Source organism: Thermobia domestica, chromosome 12 (genome assembly GCF_964235325.1).
Source record: "Thermobia domestica chromosome 12, izTheDome1.hap1.1, whole genome shotgun sequence".
Lineage (NCBI taxonomy): Eukaryota > Metazoa > Arthropoda > Insecta > Zygentoma > Lepismatidae > Thermobia > Thermobia domestica.
In genome coordinates, this window is record NC_137465.1 from 130,829,718 (window position 1) to 130,848,581 (window position 18,864).

At 35.6% G+C, this 18,864-nt stretch overlaps 1 protein-coding gene across 2 annotated transcripts in view; it reads left to right on the top strand.

Moving 5' to 3' along the window:
- Positions 1-15,849: 15,849 nt before the first annotated feature.
- Positions 15,850-18,864, top strand: part of LOC145666659 (uncharacterized) — a 79,151-nt gene continuing 76,136 nt past the window's right edge. For both annotated transcript variants that reach the window (XM_081734119.1, XM_081734116.1), the window contains exon 1: positions 15,850-15,975. The gene's annotated coding sequence lies outside the window, so the exon portion shown is untranslated. The remainder of the gene's footprint in view (positions 15,976-18,864) is intronic.

The following is an 18,864-nucleotide window of genomic DNA, read 5'->3' on the forward strand; positions in this document are numbered from 1 at the left end:
TTTTTCGCTCAGCCACATGACACGGTTTTAGAGCGTGCACATTGCTCTTGCGAACGACCGTGAGGCATAAATTCCTGTCAATAGTGCGGTTGATTGTGGCTTGCAATGTGCAGTATTTGCTGGCCATCGAACGCTGTGCGGAGGATTTTCGGAGGTCGCTATACCCCCGAACCACATACAATACAGCAGGGTCCTCTTCACGCGAGGCGAGTTACTACCTGCTCGCGTAGGTCTGATGGACCCAGGACTTTGTGGAGAATATTTCCATATAATCCGATTTACAAGGTCACGACCTACACGAAAATTACGCACTTCATACATTTCTATGATGCATGACATCGTTAACTTAGTGTAGAAAAGGGCCATAATTAACCCTTCCCAGAATTTGTTTAGTTACTCAGACTACACACGACTAGGCCTACACTACTGTACTGCGTGACTAACGAGATATTATTGTTAATTTTGTGATAGTCTCATGGTGATGGGTTGTGCATGCACGGTATAGTTGTATAGTCAGTGACAAAGTTCTTTCCGATTGATGCAATTAGTTTCATAAATAACTTCGGAATGGAAAGACAATTTGAGTACAGTTTTCAGTAAATTAAAAAGAATGTAATTTTCTGTACATTTCAACCATATTCCCAAAATAAATTTTACCAAACGAAAAGAACCTTAGTCACTTACTGTAGGTATATTGACTTCGGCTCAACATAAATGAATGAACCTTTGTAATATGATGTCAATCTGATTAAAATTTGTTTCATTTTAGTCATTTTGCTACCACTTTGACTCTAGTTGCCAATATTTAACATTAGCCTTGTTCAGCAGAAGATACAGCTAGTTGAGTTGAGTCAAATCAAAGATTACAACCTTCAATACACTTAGCACTGACCAGCAACAAACCAACATTTATAATTAAATTCAATAATTTTCATCATCTTATTATCGTACTTTTCATATTTAATATTTAATATTTTAACAGTGTGCGTTAATAGAATTATTATCTATCATCGCAATATATAACATTATTTAATTCATTTACAAACGTCATATCGCAATCGGAATTCCTCGTGTAATGGCCTATATTAGCATAGAATACTATTCTTTTATTAAGTCATCACTATTAAGAGTGTGACTGGACATATACAGGCTTTGACATATATCTTTCAAAATTATAAGTTTTGCTGACAATCTTGGAAGAAATCCGACAATGAACAACTATCACGGAAGTACAACCTAGAAAACACTTAGCTATGCAGAACCAGCATATTACCATATATCATTAAAATAAGAAATTGAAAATACTAGTGTAGATATTTCAGCTCAATTTACATGAATGCATAACTATTTATCACGTATTTACGTATATATTTTTCATGTAGTTACGTGTTTAAAATTAGAAATAAAATTAATCTTCGTGCCAAATAACGATTATTTATTTTCTTTACAAATCGAATCTATATTGATTGTGTATTAAAGAAAAGATGCACGACGGCACAGATATGTAAAATGGTTGCATAGGCATACAACATTATGAAACATACAGTACCAAACCATTAAATATGCATAACATGTAACAAGAACAAAGAATCAAACTAGAACAGTAAACTATTGACTAAAGAAATAATCCAAGAAGACTAACGGAGACGAGTTTCGTTACAAAGTTGACTCATAATTCATTGTCACTTTCTATATATCAATATCTAAGATTCACAGAAACCACAACACCAGTTTGAAACATATGCTAAGTCAAATAACGAGGGTTTTGTTTGTAACTACGATTGGATCTGTATGTTTTACGTAATGTTAAGTAAATTTACTATTGAATCTTCTAAGGATTTGCAGCACATGTGGTCTATCGCTCTGACAATACCACGAATAATTAACTAAAGCTGTACTACATATTGGCCATAGAGCACTATGATCAAGGTATTTCCGGCCAATGGCTTAATTTTCCGCGATAAAAATACTCCAATTTACACTACTGGAGTTGTTGGCGTAGTCCCTGAGAAGAACTACAACACATACACACCTGGCCGATCGTATCCTCAGATTTCACATTAGTGTACACTTATTATCAGTACTGGAGCTCAGAACTCGGACCACATATTTTCTTCCATCCTCACTAATGAGTGAATGCCGCATTGCATGGACCTCAGAAAATCATTCAAACTTATATGTTTCCATTCAACAACAAATCAAAACTTTTCTGCAGATTACCGGTGGTCTCACAGCGTATTAATCAGTAAGTTTCATTTTCGATAGATATATCCATTATTTTTATAGCGAACTGTAGGCATGCTATATGTTGGTTTGTACCGATGTACGTATGAATATGTGTTAATTTAGTTTGTAGTAGTATGTAAGCGCATAGCTCACCACAGAATTTTCCCCTTTTCAATACGATTCCATACTATTAATTTCCCCAGATGAATACCTTAATAGGGTAAGGCAACAGTGTAGTGTAAGTCTGTTTGTGTATACTAGGTTCCAATAGAACAATCTCCATGTTAAATAAAATAGCAGCAATCAAATCAGCAATCTAGTTCATTCAGTCTTGTCTTGTCAGTCTCGAGGTGAATTTCAACATTCCTATACATCAGTTATAGGAACATATTTACCCAAACTCCAAGCAAAATAAAAATTTGTTATTATACAACATGAAAACTTTAGATTGAACGAAAAAACAGTCATAGCTTATTCTTCACAAAGTGATACATACATGTTATAGTCAGATATTGATCATTGCATACAAGTTTCGATTTGTTTATCAATGAATATTTTTGCAGAATGTGAATAATGATGATAGCATCATTGTTAATAATAACTTACCTAAATTTAAAAGATTGGTAAATAGCTTCGTCTACGAGAAATTTCAGTTAATTCAAATACAAAGCAAGTGATTCTCAGTAGCGTTATGATGTAAGAAATATGATTCATATAAACCACGAAAAACCGTTGGAGATGTGGATATCAGCTAAAGAACATGGGAGCAGAACATTCAAAAGACATGAATAATTTGAAATAAATGATGAAGCAAATAAAATTGTATAATGTAAAGCAACAGATAAAAGGAGAATGTTTATGTACAACAAATGTGTTTTTTGTTTTACTTTTATTTCTTATTTTTATTTTATTTTATTTTTTGCAATCCGAACCTATGTAAACTTCTGGAAATAAATGAGCATCGAAACAGAAATTTTGGTGTATTGAAAATTTTATTTCTTACAATTATTCCTACGTAGTTCAGTATTTTGTTTTAGAGTCATATCACATTGTAAAATTTTCTTGCAAACTGTTGTTCAAGTAAACAAAAGATGTGGGTAGAAATTTGATTCATATCTATCTATATATCTGTATCTATCTATCTATCTATCTATCTATCAATATATATATAAAGGAAAAATTGCTATTTGATATGCTGATAGAGGATGATTAGCAGAGAAAGAAAATGCCAGTTGACAAACATGAAAGTGCATCTGTTGCCAGAAAATATCCTATGATGTCATCAGGATGCTATTTCTTGCAAAAGCGGGATGAAATTTGAAAATCGCAAAGAAATTCGCCGAATTGAATCAACATCAATGTGTATATATAAAGAAATTATCATGTTTTGGAAGAAATTATCATGTTTTCTACATCAAGAAACTCAATGGTCACCGTTAGAATGTTTTACCAGTCACCCAGAAGTAGGTGTTCATATCCTCTATGACGTAAACGACAAAAAATTTGTAGTGAAAATTGGAATTCACCGGTAAAATTGACACTAAATTCACCGCATCGCGTAAACCATTTTCAAATGTAAGTTTTTATCATTAAGAAGTCCAGTGGTTACCATTAGATTAATTTACCACTCAAATGGAGCTTATATTTACATAGGGACATTATGACGTTATCAACTGTAAACGTTACGTGAAAAGTCTACCATGAAACACGGCGTAAAATTCACCGAATCGTGTCAACTCATTTTTCAATCTCACATTTTCGAGGTCAAATCATCCAGAGATCAGAACTAGAATGATATAGCAAGTACTTGGCAGTAAATATTATGGACCCTATGATATCATCAGCTCCTCTTCCGTAGTGTGTATAGTGGTGAAAAACATTTTGACCTACTGACCCATCACCTATGTGTTTCAAGAAATAAAGTAAGTGTTTTTGAACGAGTTTTTGTTATTACTTGATAATACTTGCTGTGAGTGATGTTTGAAGTCTGAAAGTAATTACTAATTAAGGCTTTTCTGTTGCAGTGTAATGATCATTGATAACATCAAATCTAGTACTCATAATGGTTGGAAGAAAGCGTAACCTGACTGTGCCTACTTCTTGGATATTAAAAAGTCTTTTATAATTTCCTGTAATTACAGAACTTTTTAAAAGTTCTTTTAAAAGTCCTGAACATTATATGCTAAATCGCAGTGATAACATCCTCAGATTCTTAAGTGAAATCAGCTTCAGGAAGATTATCGATATAGCAGCTATCCGTAAAAGCAGCGCTCAACCATCGGTTAGTTTACTCAGAATTTGTGAAAAAGTTCCAGAGAATTTCGATCCTTCGCTACATGTGCATAATAGTTGTTGCTATCAGTACTTTACTAAGCTTCCCCCATCGCCCTTTCAATAAACTTTATATCCCACTTGTAGTCCCATAACTGAGAACAGAACATTGTCTACCGGATCTGCTGGTAGATTTAAAAGAGAATCCATAGATTGTGCTGGATTTATTTTTAATCCAAAGCAGTACATATTCTGTTAGAAGGAGAGAGTGTAGATAGGATGGAAGAAAAGTTTCTACTGCCAGTGGGAGTCGCTTATTCAGTGCGTAACAAAAAGCGCCAAGGGTTACATAATGGAATTTTCTTCCTCTGCTAATCATCCTCTATCAATATACCAACTGGCAATTCCCCGCTAAGGGGAAGGGGAGGAGTTTTTCACCCATTGGTCTACCTGTATACCTCGTTATTCTTTCCTCATTTTTCTTCATACGTACCTTTCCGCTTCTTTCTTTCTTAGGGGGCCACGATGGCTCAGCGGTAGAGCACTCACCTCTGGTGTTAGGGGTTCTTCGTTCGACCCCTAAGGCTAAGTGAGTTTGTGGTGGACAACATAGTGTCGATTGGTTTTCTCGGAACTCTCCCGTTTTCCTTCTACTTTCTTGTTCCACCAACTATTTCATCATCCTTCTGCTTTATTAATCAACCATGTCTTTTTGCCTAAAAGGCATAACCATGGGACATAAAACTAGAAATTTTATTTTCGTTTCTTTCTTTCTCCTCATTGACTTGTATAGTAGAATAATGCTCTGTGGTCCGTGGGCGCCATTTTTAGAACACCCGATATATATATGTATGTGTATGTGTGTGTGTGTGGCGGACAAAAACCAGTTTTTCGGTTTTTAGGAAAACCGAAACCGTTTTTTGAAAATTTAAAAAAAAAACAGTTTTCACCGAAACCGGTTTTCTTCAAAACCGGTTTGGTTTCTCATTGGATTCGGTTTCGGTTTTCTTCAAAACTGGTTCCGGTGTCTTTCCAAAATTATTTCTATTTCTGACCACAATAGTGTTTCGTTGTCCATAGAAATAGTCTTATGTCTCTTCCAAAAATTTTCACCGAAACTGGTTTTTGGAGAAAACCGAAATGTCGGTTTTTCGAATTTCGTTTTTCTGGAAACCGGTTTCCGTTTTTTATAAAAACCGGTTTTGCCCATCCTAATATATATATTATTATATTATATTATATAATTAATTTTTGCATATTGTAGTTAAATTCTTAATAATACGAAATTTTACAAATATTCTGTCCATTATATTTTTAGTCTAAGCTTAACAACACAATAGATAAATTTAGCAAATCCTAAAACTTTTACACTGATGAAAGCAGCAAAACAAAATGAAAAACAAACAAATGGAAAATATTTGAATGAACATAAAATGGTAACATTAAATAAAAACATAATGGAATAAATATATTCTTACAGTAGGAATATTTCTTTCAGTTCTCTGCCTTTGGGTATGGTTCCCTGTATTGAGGCGACATTGCCCCTTAGAACTGTCATATTATTCTTTGTATGAGGAAGGTGCTTGCTCTGCCATCGCCAGATAACTGCGTGATCCGTCTGCCTATTTCTTTTATAAGTTAATACCTTTTCTACCCCATGCACCACTGGATTCAATAGCGATAGTTACAAAATGATACCGGTATTTCTCCGCAAGATTACTGTATTTTCTCCTTTTTTCCGTTTCATTTCGGCTGGCTATATTTCCCGCCTGAATCGAAGAAAAGGGGAGATTGGAAGGAGCGAACGTATCTGAAAATGTAAAGTCCCAAATTAGCGCTTTACCTCTCTTTCACGGTAACAGAGTCATCCCATCTGGTATTTTTCCATCTGTTCTGCTACACCCAATGGGTTCTCTTATTGCAGGTATGCCGGCTGAGATTAGTGCTCTCATTATAATGTCATTAACATTTGAGTGGCGAAAATGTCTATCTGCGCTCTTGGAACATGAAAGGCCACGTAAACCTTTTTTATTTACTTCGCTCTTATATGCTTGACATTTGTGATCTGCACATATATTTGCCCCTAGACGTAACGCAATGGCTATTCGGAAGCATTCATTACTTAGGTGAAGGCCGAGTGTGGGCGAAGGCAGGGCTTTGAGCGAAGCACCTGCTTCTAAGGAGGAAGCAGAGATTAATCTGGCTTTGTCTTCTAAGTTGCCTGCCGACTGTAGTAAAAAGGAGAGGTGTGATTTAATGATAGACACATCCCATGTGATTTGTTTTGATCTGGAGTTGATTTCGAGTAATTCTAAGCCTACTAATATTGACCAAGTTGTAGAGCAATCCTCAACCTCAGTAATTCCGTGAGAAATTATATCGTGTTGGAGAAGCGATTCGATTAGGCACTTGGAACCATAGAATGATGCCACGAAGGCGGGAATAGCCATATCTAAGACACGTCGGATGCCTAATTCTCCAAAACTGATCGGAAGAGAAGCCTGTAGCCATGCGTTATGAGGAAGAAAACAATTAATGATGGATTCCAATCCAGATTTGGTGGAGTTATCGTAAAGTTCAAGTAGATCTTCTTCTCTCCAAGATATTGAACATCGCAGAAAATATAGCAACCTTGGCATGGTAAAAGAAGTTCTTAATAAATAGAAAGCTGAGTGTGCCGACATTAATGACAATCGTTGGAAATAATTCTCCAGCTTGGCAGTCTTCTCAATTAATAAAGCTTACCTTGCTTCAAAAGAAAGGGCAGAACCGAAAAGAAAAGCGTTTGAAGGCGTCATTAATTGAATGCCTGGAGCCGCCTCATTCAACATAGTGAAAAATATATTTGTCTGTTCTGGAGGTGTTTCCAGGAAGCTAATCTCATATTTGGAGTAGTTTAGTTGGAGGCCTATTAAAGATGCCTTTGTATCGATATCATTTAATGTATTTAGTATGGTAATTGGGTTTCCAGCTATAGTGCCATCGTCCAAGTACCATATATATTTAGATCTGTATTTATAGTGTTAACGATTGGTTGTAGCGTTAAGGCAAATAATGCAAGGGTCTCCTTGCTGAACTCCTCTTTGGGATAAGATAATGTCTGTGCAGTGTAATAAATAACTGACTTGAGCATAACTCTGGATTACGTAAGGTTAGATGGATGGAAAATTGTAATTAACGGCAGTGAACATTGCATTCCGGTCTATTTCGTTAAAGGCGTTTTTAAAATCAATCTTTAGGAAGGCTTTAGGCTTTTGATGAGGGTGGGAGTAATACATACGTGCAGCATGTGCTGCAACTTTAGCCCCATGTTGAATGCCTACTCCTAGTTGAAGGCGTTGAAGTAACTGACTTTTAATTCTCCCACATATTATTTTAGAAGAAAGTCTTCTCCATGTGTTTCCTATGGCAATTAGTCTAATCCCTCCACATTTCTTTTTCAATGAAATAAGAGAAGCTCCGAAGAAAATTGGCCTTATTTCTATGGGCACATCTCCTGACAAAATCATAGAGAGAAACTCGCAAGTGATCTTGGTAAGGCAATCTTTAGAGTCATGAACGTTGTAAATAATTAATTCCTTGAGAATTGAAGGGCGCATGCTGCCTATTCCTCCAGCTGAACCAGAAAGGAAGGATTTGAGCGCTTTTAATAACTCGTTGGATAAAACTATTAACTGTAATATTATGATCTGCTAAGTTAGATGCAGTAAATGTATAAGAGCGTGGAGGATGTTTTTCTTTTAAGGATCTTAAAATAGCAGGATCTGATGGAGCAAAAGAATCCGCAGGAATGAGAAGTCTGACAGCACCATGTATGTCGCCATCAGCGAGTTTATTTTCGATATGTTTAATGAAGATGTCGTTAGGTGATTTGTTAAGACTTCTGTTGCGTTTGTCTTTGTTCGTCGTAAACTTGTTTAAGTTCGTTCTATCGTCGTGAGCAGGGGCGGATTGGCAACCATAGGGCCCACCCTGCTAAACTGAAATGAGGGCCCACTGTATAAAAATGTAAAAAATGTACTTGGCATTCTTCATATGTATTAAATATAAAAGTCCATCTTCGAACTCATAAATAGTATCCCACACATTCATACAAAAGCAAAACATTCATTACAAAAAATCTGAAGTAGGAACATTTTAATAGTAACTCATACAGTGTGTAATTGGCATTATCATTTTTTATTGTAAACACACACAATACCGGAATTGGTGCTTTCAGTTATTTATATAGAAAATAGTGCTATTGTTTTTTTATGTAATGAATTTAAACCATTTATTTAAATAAATGAGTGTCATGTTTTAGAAAACCCAAAATATATACATGTGCAATTAGTATAAAATTATCTCAAGTAAACTCTGAAACACTAAGTAATTAAAGCACTGACAGAAATAATGTAAGTTTCTTTCCTCATAAATCAGTTCTAATATCAAATTGGATATAGATATTTGGGAAACGTTAATTAATTTTGAAGCAATTTTTATTGCGTTTTTTTGTAAAATAACATATCTGAACTTTTTTTAAGTAACCAAAGCTGCAACCACCCTACTTAACGAAGATCCATATTTTTTCATAGCTGATCTGGGGCTCCCCTCCCCCTTGATACGTAAAAAATACCACTTACTTCAGTCGGGAGTCTGCTCGCGAATGTGCCGCAATCTCTCTCTGTACCTGTCTTTTTGGCGAGAAGAAAACGTTGTAACCCACATACACAAACTTGTCTAAATATTGGTGTATAATCTCGAGGAAGTACGCCCCACTCGTATCAGACAACTCCCCCCTTCCCCCAAGCGTTTGAGGTGAGACAACAGACATGGCGTCAATGTTGGAAACTTGAAAAAGCTGTAACTTTGTGGCTTCAATGCAACACAAAGAATGCGATTGGAGGTAAATTTGCGATAGATTTCGAAATGCAAGATTTTCCTTGACATAAGTAAGTCATAATATCATATCTTCATGTCGCAGAAAGATTAGATATCGTCTATCGTCTAGTGTAGTCCGCCCATTCCTCGCCTGGCCCAACTTCTCTTTTCATATGAACACCTACTTTGCACATCACAAATATTTTTTACATTTTACTACACTTTTATTTTAAATTACCTTTAAATAATTAAAGGGAAGTTAACATTTACACGATATATACACTGATTTGACTGACAGCATAAATGTTCAGCACTTTTAGAAGTTACACCAACGCTTACTGAGCCCAGTGCCGGCAGCTAGTGCACTCAAACGGATCAGGTCAGGCTTCATCGGGTCAGGGCTCGAGTCGAATCTCCTTGGGTCACAGGTCGGGTCAGGGCTGCTCTAGCCACGGGTCGGCTCGGGTCAACTTTCTTATGCGTCGTTTCGGCTAAAACCTATTCGGATCACGAGTCGGGTCGGGTCGACGTTGCACTCGACCCGAGAAGGATTTAGCCGAAACGGCGCATAAGAAAGTTGACCCGAGCCGACCCGTGACTAGAGCAGCCCTGACCCTAGCGTAGGTGGCCTGACCCGACCCGTGTCTCAAGCAGGCTTGACTCGACCCCTGACCCATGAAAGCCTGATCTGACCCGTTTAAAAGCACTACGCGGCAGCAAATAGTTCAGTTAATTTCGTGTTCGCTTGTTAAAGTTGTGTAATTTCAAGTAAAAATAGCAATAAAAGATCAGCTACAATTGACTGAAATCATCCAAAGACGTGGTGTATACATTATAATTTATAAACAACTTAGACAGAAAAAAAAAACCTGGTAACTGTCCTGCAGTACTCGAATGAGTCACATCACGCTCATTTGCTTCTTGGAGCTTCACAGATTCAAATAGCCTACGTTGTTTTGGGTCAGATGCAGCTTTTTTTAAATCACATCTTCGTTTGTGTTCTCGCTTTTTAGCACCACTTTTATATTTTTTCTTTACAGTAATCTTACAATCACTCCTACCATCCATACTGACACAACCACATCTGTCTTCCATTACAAACGACACGTAACTGGTGTTCCAATAATTGAATTGCTGTTATGGGATTTCCTCTTCGATGTAATATACAAATGAAACACGAGCCGAGGGCAGCAACTTCATAAGCCTGATCCGATTTCTTTCTTCGAAGCTTGGTCTGAGGACAATGCAGTTCAAACACGTTCCGGCTCCACCTCCACTTTACACAATAACGATATCTACGAAACTATTGTTTCTTTAAAACATCGCCACTCGCCGGCTTGTAAAAGGACCGGAGTAGGCAATGGTATCCAAATCCAATAACAGCCTGAAATCTACTGTGTTTCTTATATTTTAAAATAGTAGTAGTTAACGTGCTCGTTTTAAACAGCTGCTGTATCACAAACCTCGCAATGTTTTAGGGCCTGATTGTTTCATAGACGGAACCTGTTCAAGTCAATAAACGTGAAGAAGAATAAGGCCTGTTCATGAAAGTTTAACTTTACGTCTTTTTTATGCAAAACACAAGTTTGCGGGAGTTACCCTGCCATATTTTTGATGCTGGTAGGTTTGAGCACACCTTTTTAAAATTGGTGGAGGGGGCCCACCCTGCATTTGCAGGGTAGCAGGGCCAGTCCGCCCCTGGTCGTGAGAGCTATTTGACCAGAGTTGAACTCTCTGCTTCACCCATATTGTGAGATTAGAGGTTTTTTCGGATTGGGTAGGCATACAACGAGCAATGTAGGGGAATATTAGGAGTTCGGTCCAATCTTCAATATTATTTGAAGTTACAATCTTCTGGAGAATTTCAATAAGAGCTTCGGCCACTGCATGTCTTGCTCCTCGAGGAACTCGACGAAGAATGGGCACTGATGATTTTAGCCTTCCCAAACTACCAATAAGTTTTGTACTGACAATCTCCCCAAGAGGAACGTTATCATTTGAATTCAAGTCTTCCTTGTTTGAAGTACTACTAGTTGAAGAATGTCTCATTTTAAACTCAGATGTTCTCTTTTCATTATGGCATTTGCTATTGTGAATCGTTAATCCTCTTGAGTTGACGAAGTATTTATTACATTTGGAGCAGAGGACATCTCTGGAATTAACACTAGTACCATTAGGTGTGCAAGATATATGTTTAGATTGATTGATCATTGTATCTTCATTGTTGGAATATTTAAACTTACGCTTCAATGAGAATGTTATTGTTGAAAAATTCGAAACTTTAACTCTTTTTTAGCGAAAAATAACTGACATTAATTTTGTATTGTGAAACAAAATACGAAAACAACACAAAATGAGCAAAATCTACTGCGCTCCTCAATCACCCACACAGAACAAGGCACTGAACAAGGAAGACAACTCCCATTGCATGAAAATGCAATGAATGATAAAAGATAGATGATACCAAACTCATTCCCAGTGACGATCAGTGTCCACAAATCACGAAATGTTCTCGGAGTCATCGGAGCATACCAGGAAGCCAAATCCAAACACTATCCCCATCAACAAACCACACTTTCACACTCGAAACGAACCAAATTCACGGAGCGGTTCAAAAGCACGTGTATACTAATTGAGTTTTTTTTTTTTTTTTGTAGCATCATATAAGATTCATATATATATATATATATATATATATATATATATATATATATATATATATATATATATATATACAGGGCCATCGCATGGGCGGGGCGACCAAGACAATCGCCCCGGGCGCCGCGACCAGGGGGCGCCGGGACGACAAATCAACAAAATTCAAGGAATTCAGACTATGTTGGTAAATGAATTGTTTTTTTCTAAATAATGTTAATTCAGATATTTTAATAAGATCAGGCCACGACTAAGTAAACTTTAATTATTTATTTATTTCATAAGGACAACACAATAGGCTAAATGCCCAGTTATAGTGTAGTGTACATAATTATCTAACATGCACTATTATATATACACACAAATATACGTCGTTTAATTATGCAGAAGTTATTGCCTTACAATTGTTTCGAACTTGTTTTCGGACATTACTAAATAATTACATCTACTACATGAAATCTAATCATTTCGTTATATGAAGCACACATTCTCCACACAGGAGGCTTATGTAATATGTTAGTTCTTGCTTTTCTTCAATAGAATGTCCAAGTGTTTGCTGTTCTAGTCTTCTTACCTGTTGGGACACGTAATAACACTTCTGAAACTAACTCTGGACAGTCAATTTTACAGTTTAATAATTTTTGTAAGAGCAACAGATCAAATACCTATCTCCTTTTTTCTAATGCTTGTAAACTAAAATTCGTTACTAAGTCTTCTTAGGGGACATACTTTGGGTGGAAAAAGGTTTTCTTGTATGCAAGCACTTTTTTGAAAATTTAAACGGTATATTTTCTATTGCATTAGAGTATTTAGTGACATTTAGTCCAAACAGTAAAACAGTATTCCAATTTTGACCTCACATACGAAAAATATAACCCTATAAATGTTCATTCTTTGTAGAAATCATGTTCTATCCTATAAATTAAACCTATGTTTCTATATGCACTACTCGTTATTGCGTCAACGTGTTGAGCAAAGGTTAATTTGCTATCAAATATAACTCCTAGATCTTTTGATAGTATTTGGGCTAGACAAGGAAGTGCCATTTATTACATAAGTGAAGTTAATTGGATATTCTTTCCTCGTGAAAGATACAGATTTACATTTGACACATTCAGGAATAATTTATTCTTATCACACCATATATGAACCCTATGTAGTGAAGTTTCACGCAGTCATCAATTGCATTTACTTTGGAGTATAATTTGAGATCGTCGGCAAAAAGAAAAACTTGAGAAGTTTTAATACACAGAGGAATATCATTAACAACAAGAGGAAATAACAGAAGACCTAGATTAGATCCTTGAGGGAGTTTCGATAGAGTATTGAGCTTGAAAATTAGCGGTAAAGTAAAACATCGTCTAGGATTATTCAACTGGAACTCTCTCCAGCCCTCTGTGAGAAGAGTTTTTTTCTTTTTTTTTTTAATCTTGAAATTTAATATTTGTATATTCTATGCTATTACTATGTTGATGTATCAAGTTCAAAATAAGCATTTTGAACTCATTTTGAACGCATTTTGAACTCGATCTCAATAATTCAAAAACCATGTTTTCATTAACTTTTGTTTTAACTACAAAAGCCATTCACTTTAAAAAACTGACATAATACCAACTTATTTTTGCCTTACATTATGATCTTACATTCCATATTTAAATCTAGAGATACAGAATAAACTCTGGTTGTTTTTCATAACATACTGGGGGAAGGGTGCCTGGGAATTCTCGCCCCGGGCGCTTGCAACCCACACGACGGTCCTATATATATATATATATATATATATATATATATATATATATATATATATATATATATATATATATATATATATATATATATATATATATATATATACAGTAATATATACCTAATCCTAAATCCCCATACCTAAACAATAAAAAAAGTCCATATGAACGTAGGGCAAAAAACGCTTTGTTTCAAAGTTACGAGATGCCGAAATCGAGAAAATTGTAACTTTGAGGCTGACTAGCTCGCAAATTATGAGAGATATCAAAGGCAGTTAAAGAAATATTAGAGGAACTAGTACACTGGCTATTTAAATAACCACGTTTCAGAGTTGGGACGCAACGGATTTTATAGAAGGAGCTGCGCTTAGGTTCTGCTTTCCCACCTCTCTCTCTAAAATCGTGTGCACCGGAAGAACACATCTCTGAAACATAGGTATTTAGATAGAGAATGTACGAGTTCCTGTAATATTTCTTTAACCGCCTTTGATATCTCTCATAGTTTTCGAGCTAGGCAGAATCAAAGTTACAACTCTCTCGATCTCGGCATCTCATAACAAGGATTTCACCTGTGGATTTTGGCTACATAATAAATGAATACCATATATATATATATATATATATATATATTATGAGGGGGCCAGGGTTCGTTTCCTGTGGGCTACCGTTTGTATAAACAGATTTAATGGTATCGGGTTTGATCCCTGCATGTCCTAGCACTGATTCATGGGAGAAAACAGACTCTTGGACTAAGTGATACCAACCCACAGGTAAACATTAACCAACTGAGAACAAAACTGGTGAAACTCAGGATTCGAACCATGGACTTTTGATATATATCGTGTTCGTGATTATCCTCTTCTTCCACCTCAGCTGAATCAGCTGATTGTTCCATTCGTGGTTACCCAGTGTACGGTCAGTGTTCGGGGAATCTTGGGTGCGATATGTATTTCTTTCCCATGTATTTCACGAAAAACAATACCAACCTGTTCCACTGCTGAAACTATAAATATAATGAATAAAATACTATAAATATACGCTTCACTTCTGTCCTTTATCAGCGGTACGCAGTGTTTAGGAAATTACGAGAAAACCCTGCCATAGTTTTCATAGAATCATTAACCTTCAATGCGAGTACTGCAAAATAATATATTACGGCAAGGCGGATTAAATTAAAGTGATATTTTACATTATTTAACGCTACAGTCTTTCAACAGGTAGTTGAATCCCCAATTTTTTCAATCATTAAGTAACTAATTATCTTCGTCATTCATAAAAAATAATGATTTGCTATTTTCCATATTGAAATTTTATGGTTAAGTTTTGAGAGAATAAATATGGTATTTAATAAGTGTCAGCAGTTATATTCTCTAGTTGCGATTCATCTCAATTTATATCTTTGAGTCCTCTAGCAAATATTCCAATTAAAACATATATTTTTGTTTCATATATTGACAGTAATATTTGTTTTTAAAATATTAAAAAAAAAAAACTCCAAAATAACGGAATCCCGTGACGTTATCCAGTGACAGTCTCAGTGTTAATTTTGTTCGACTATAATACAACATAAATTGTGAGACAAAGTTTTTCACACGGAGAAATACATGCAGGAACGCTGACAGCTATGTCACAGAACAACACCACTTACTTTCTGTAATTTCTTCTCACTTTCGAACTCAGAACTCAATATTCTGTTTTATTTTGTTCAAGAATCTGGTTAAGTGATATTTCTTATATTTAAAAGAAGCAGTTTTATTAGTATTATTCATAATTTACTGGTACTTTTTAGATTTTGATAATTCTTCAGTAGAAATTTCTTTAAGCATTCAAAAACAATATTTTCACTTACATAATTTTCAACTTTTCCCTACATAATGATATTTGCAGCCAATCTCGTAATTGCGCTTTATCAGTAGAATTAATTCGTTTAATCAACATAATCCTTCATTTGTTATAGCGCCAGGAAACGTTTACGCTTTTGCTGGTAGAGAATGATAGTTCTGATGTGAAAATTTTTCCTTGTTTTGTGGAATTCGTCTACATTCATGTCAATAAGCAACAATGTTAGACATTTTCATGTACCAAATGCCATTGTCGAATCTTCCTTAGCAACACTATGCAAAATCACATTATAATAAGATAATTACGGATTTTCTTTGGAATTATGTAAATTTTAAGTAATGCTACACGTCTAGTGACCAATGGTGTTAAGAGCACCGTAAGTAAATTACTAATGAACATTCCGACCGTAGTTGTTAGTGCATTTGATTTTTTTTTTTTTTTTTTAATCTTGAAACAAAGATAATCACCTAAATTAACACGGAAGAAACTTTCATATTACAGGAAATACAAAAGATATTCAGTGAGTATTACAAAAAAAAAAAAAAAAAAAAAAACAAATAAATATGTAGAAATTCATTGCACATAAATGTTCTTGAGAGAATAAGGATGTTATGAACCACAAACAAGGTTATTACATATTAATATATATGCAGTGTTATCGCTTAATGTAATGAAATGTGGATTTTCTGTTTGAATCAATACAATGAATGGAATCTGTGTACTTGAGCTCTCCTTAACGCAAATTTGTCATTCATAAATAAACAAGTAAAAGTATACATTTCATGAAGTCTTTCACGCTAGTTCAGGTTCTGCGTAATCATCAAAATTTAAGAAAAACGTTGTGGGTTCCTAGTGTCTCTGTGAGTGTGTGTGTGTGTTAGAGAGAAAATTTGTGTGAATGGATTATTTTTGGTTGATAGGTTAAAGATTAACGTCTCTTTTTAGCATTGAGACTATATGAGAAGTCGATCTACAATTTAACTTGGAATCTAAACTATCGTATGATTATGCCTTCACGTTTCTGGGTTTTCCCACCAGGACATACACCCTCCATTCCAAAAGAAACCGAACGTTTTAAAAAAACAAAGAAGCAATGTACATTTTGGAAGAAATCATTTTTATTAATCAATGTATTCCCCTTCTGCATCGATACACATATTTGCATGCTCCAACAAGTTGTCAAACGACTTCTCCATGTCCTTTATTGGAATGGTCTTTAGGACGGCGGTCGTCGCCTTCTCAATGGCATCAATCGATGCGTGCCACTTTCCTTTCATCGCCAAATGCAGTTTCGGGAACAGATAGAAATCGCACGGAGCGAGATCTGGTGAATAGGGCGGATGATGCAACCGAATAATGTGATTTTTGACCAAAAATTCAGTTACAAGTCACGAACGATGTGATGGTGCATTATCGTCCAAAAGAGTCCAACTGCCGATTTCGCGATATTCGGGCCGAATACGACGAATTCTTGCCAGCAAACGCTTCATGACGCCCAAGTAAAACTCTCCAGTGACTGTCTGGCCGGGCTGAACAAATTCTTTGTGGATAATTCCTTTTGAATCGTAAAAACAAATCAGCATCACCTTAACTTTTGACTTCACCAAGCGACTTTTTTTGGGTGTTCCTTCATCCGGCGCTCTCCATTCAGCACTTTGCCGCTTTGTTTCGGGCTCATATTCAAAACACCACGTCTCGTCACCAGTTACAATCGATTTCAAGAAGTTTCGATCCCGCCGAGCACTTTTAACGATGTCTTTGCAATGCGCAATTCGATCAACTTTTTGGTCTTCGATGAGTTTGTGTGGTACAAACCGCGAATTAACCTTCTTAAGGCCCAAAACTTCGGTCAAAATGCGGTATGCGGTTGTTTGAGGAATGCCTAATTCCATTTCAATAACTTTCACCGACGATTTTTTGTTATGTTTGATGAATTCACGCACTTTTTCGATGTTTTCTTCCGATAATCCGGTTCTGGGACGGTTTGATCTTTCGTCATCATCCAGCGTCTCTCTACCCGATTTGAATCGCCTGAACCACTCGTAAACTTGCGTACGGGATAGACACTCATCACCATATGCATTTTGTAGCATTTGGTGCGTTTCACTAAAAGTTTTACCCAGTTTAACACAAAACTCAATTGCAGCTCGTTGTTTGACTCATTTTCCGACCGATGTACACAACACACTGACAGTTGAAACGCAATAACTTTGTTGCCGTGCATCCAAATGTCATGACATTTATACCAGTTGTCAGTGAGGGACTACGCCATCTACCGGTAAAATATTACAACAGATGGCACTAGTGGTACTATTTGTTTTCAAAACTTCGGTTTCTTTTGGAATGGAGGGTGTATGCACCAAAGGCGTGCGCGCTACCAATTAGACCAGCGGAAAGGTCTGTGAGTGTGAGAGTTTTGTTTACTCTTTATTAAATCATTTGTCTTAACAATAGCATAACATTGTAAATTAGAAGATATCATTTTGAATGTCGGACCCAATTTCATTGATTCTTTTACACAAGTTTTCTTCTGTAAGTTTAAATATTATGAATATAAGAAGGAGAGATATAATTTAAGATACTTTTTCCTCTCTTTAAATATTTTATTCTCAAGGAAAATAATTTGGAAGTGTCAATTGTCTTTGTAGATTTGACAGAAATCTGTTTATACATACTTAAAATTCCAAAGTGGTTTTAAGTGGATATCAACAACTACTTCTAAAAAACATAATCATAAAACATTATCTTCAGTGTCTTGGTGTCTATCTTTCTTAAAATTTACAATTCCCTTTCTTTATTGGTCTGGGATTTGGTCATAATAAAGCGTATAGAGCTTCTTCTAAAGATATAGACCCTAAGATGTTTGAGTAATGATTTTTCTTAATAATAATAATAATAATAATAATAATAATAATAATAATAATAATAATAATAATAATAGATCATTCCAGTAAGAATTTTCATGTTTCAAACGAGAAACTCTTTACCAAAAACTATTGATTTTCTCTCTTTTTCATCTTTTCTGTCTTCAATTGTCTTTCGTAGCTTGTGCTTTGCTGGCATGTTAACAACTGCTTGACTAGTGGCAAATGCCAGAATGTCTAGTGATGGTTTCGAACTTAGATCAAACTGTATTGTACGGCATATCAAAACTCTTAATAATTGCCTTTGCTAAACCGTTTAGAATGCAACAGGACAGGGAGGTATTTTTTCACTCGTATGAGCTTATCAACTTGATTTTGATTATCACCAGTTTATTCTCCGC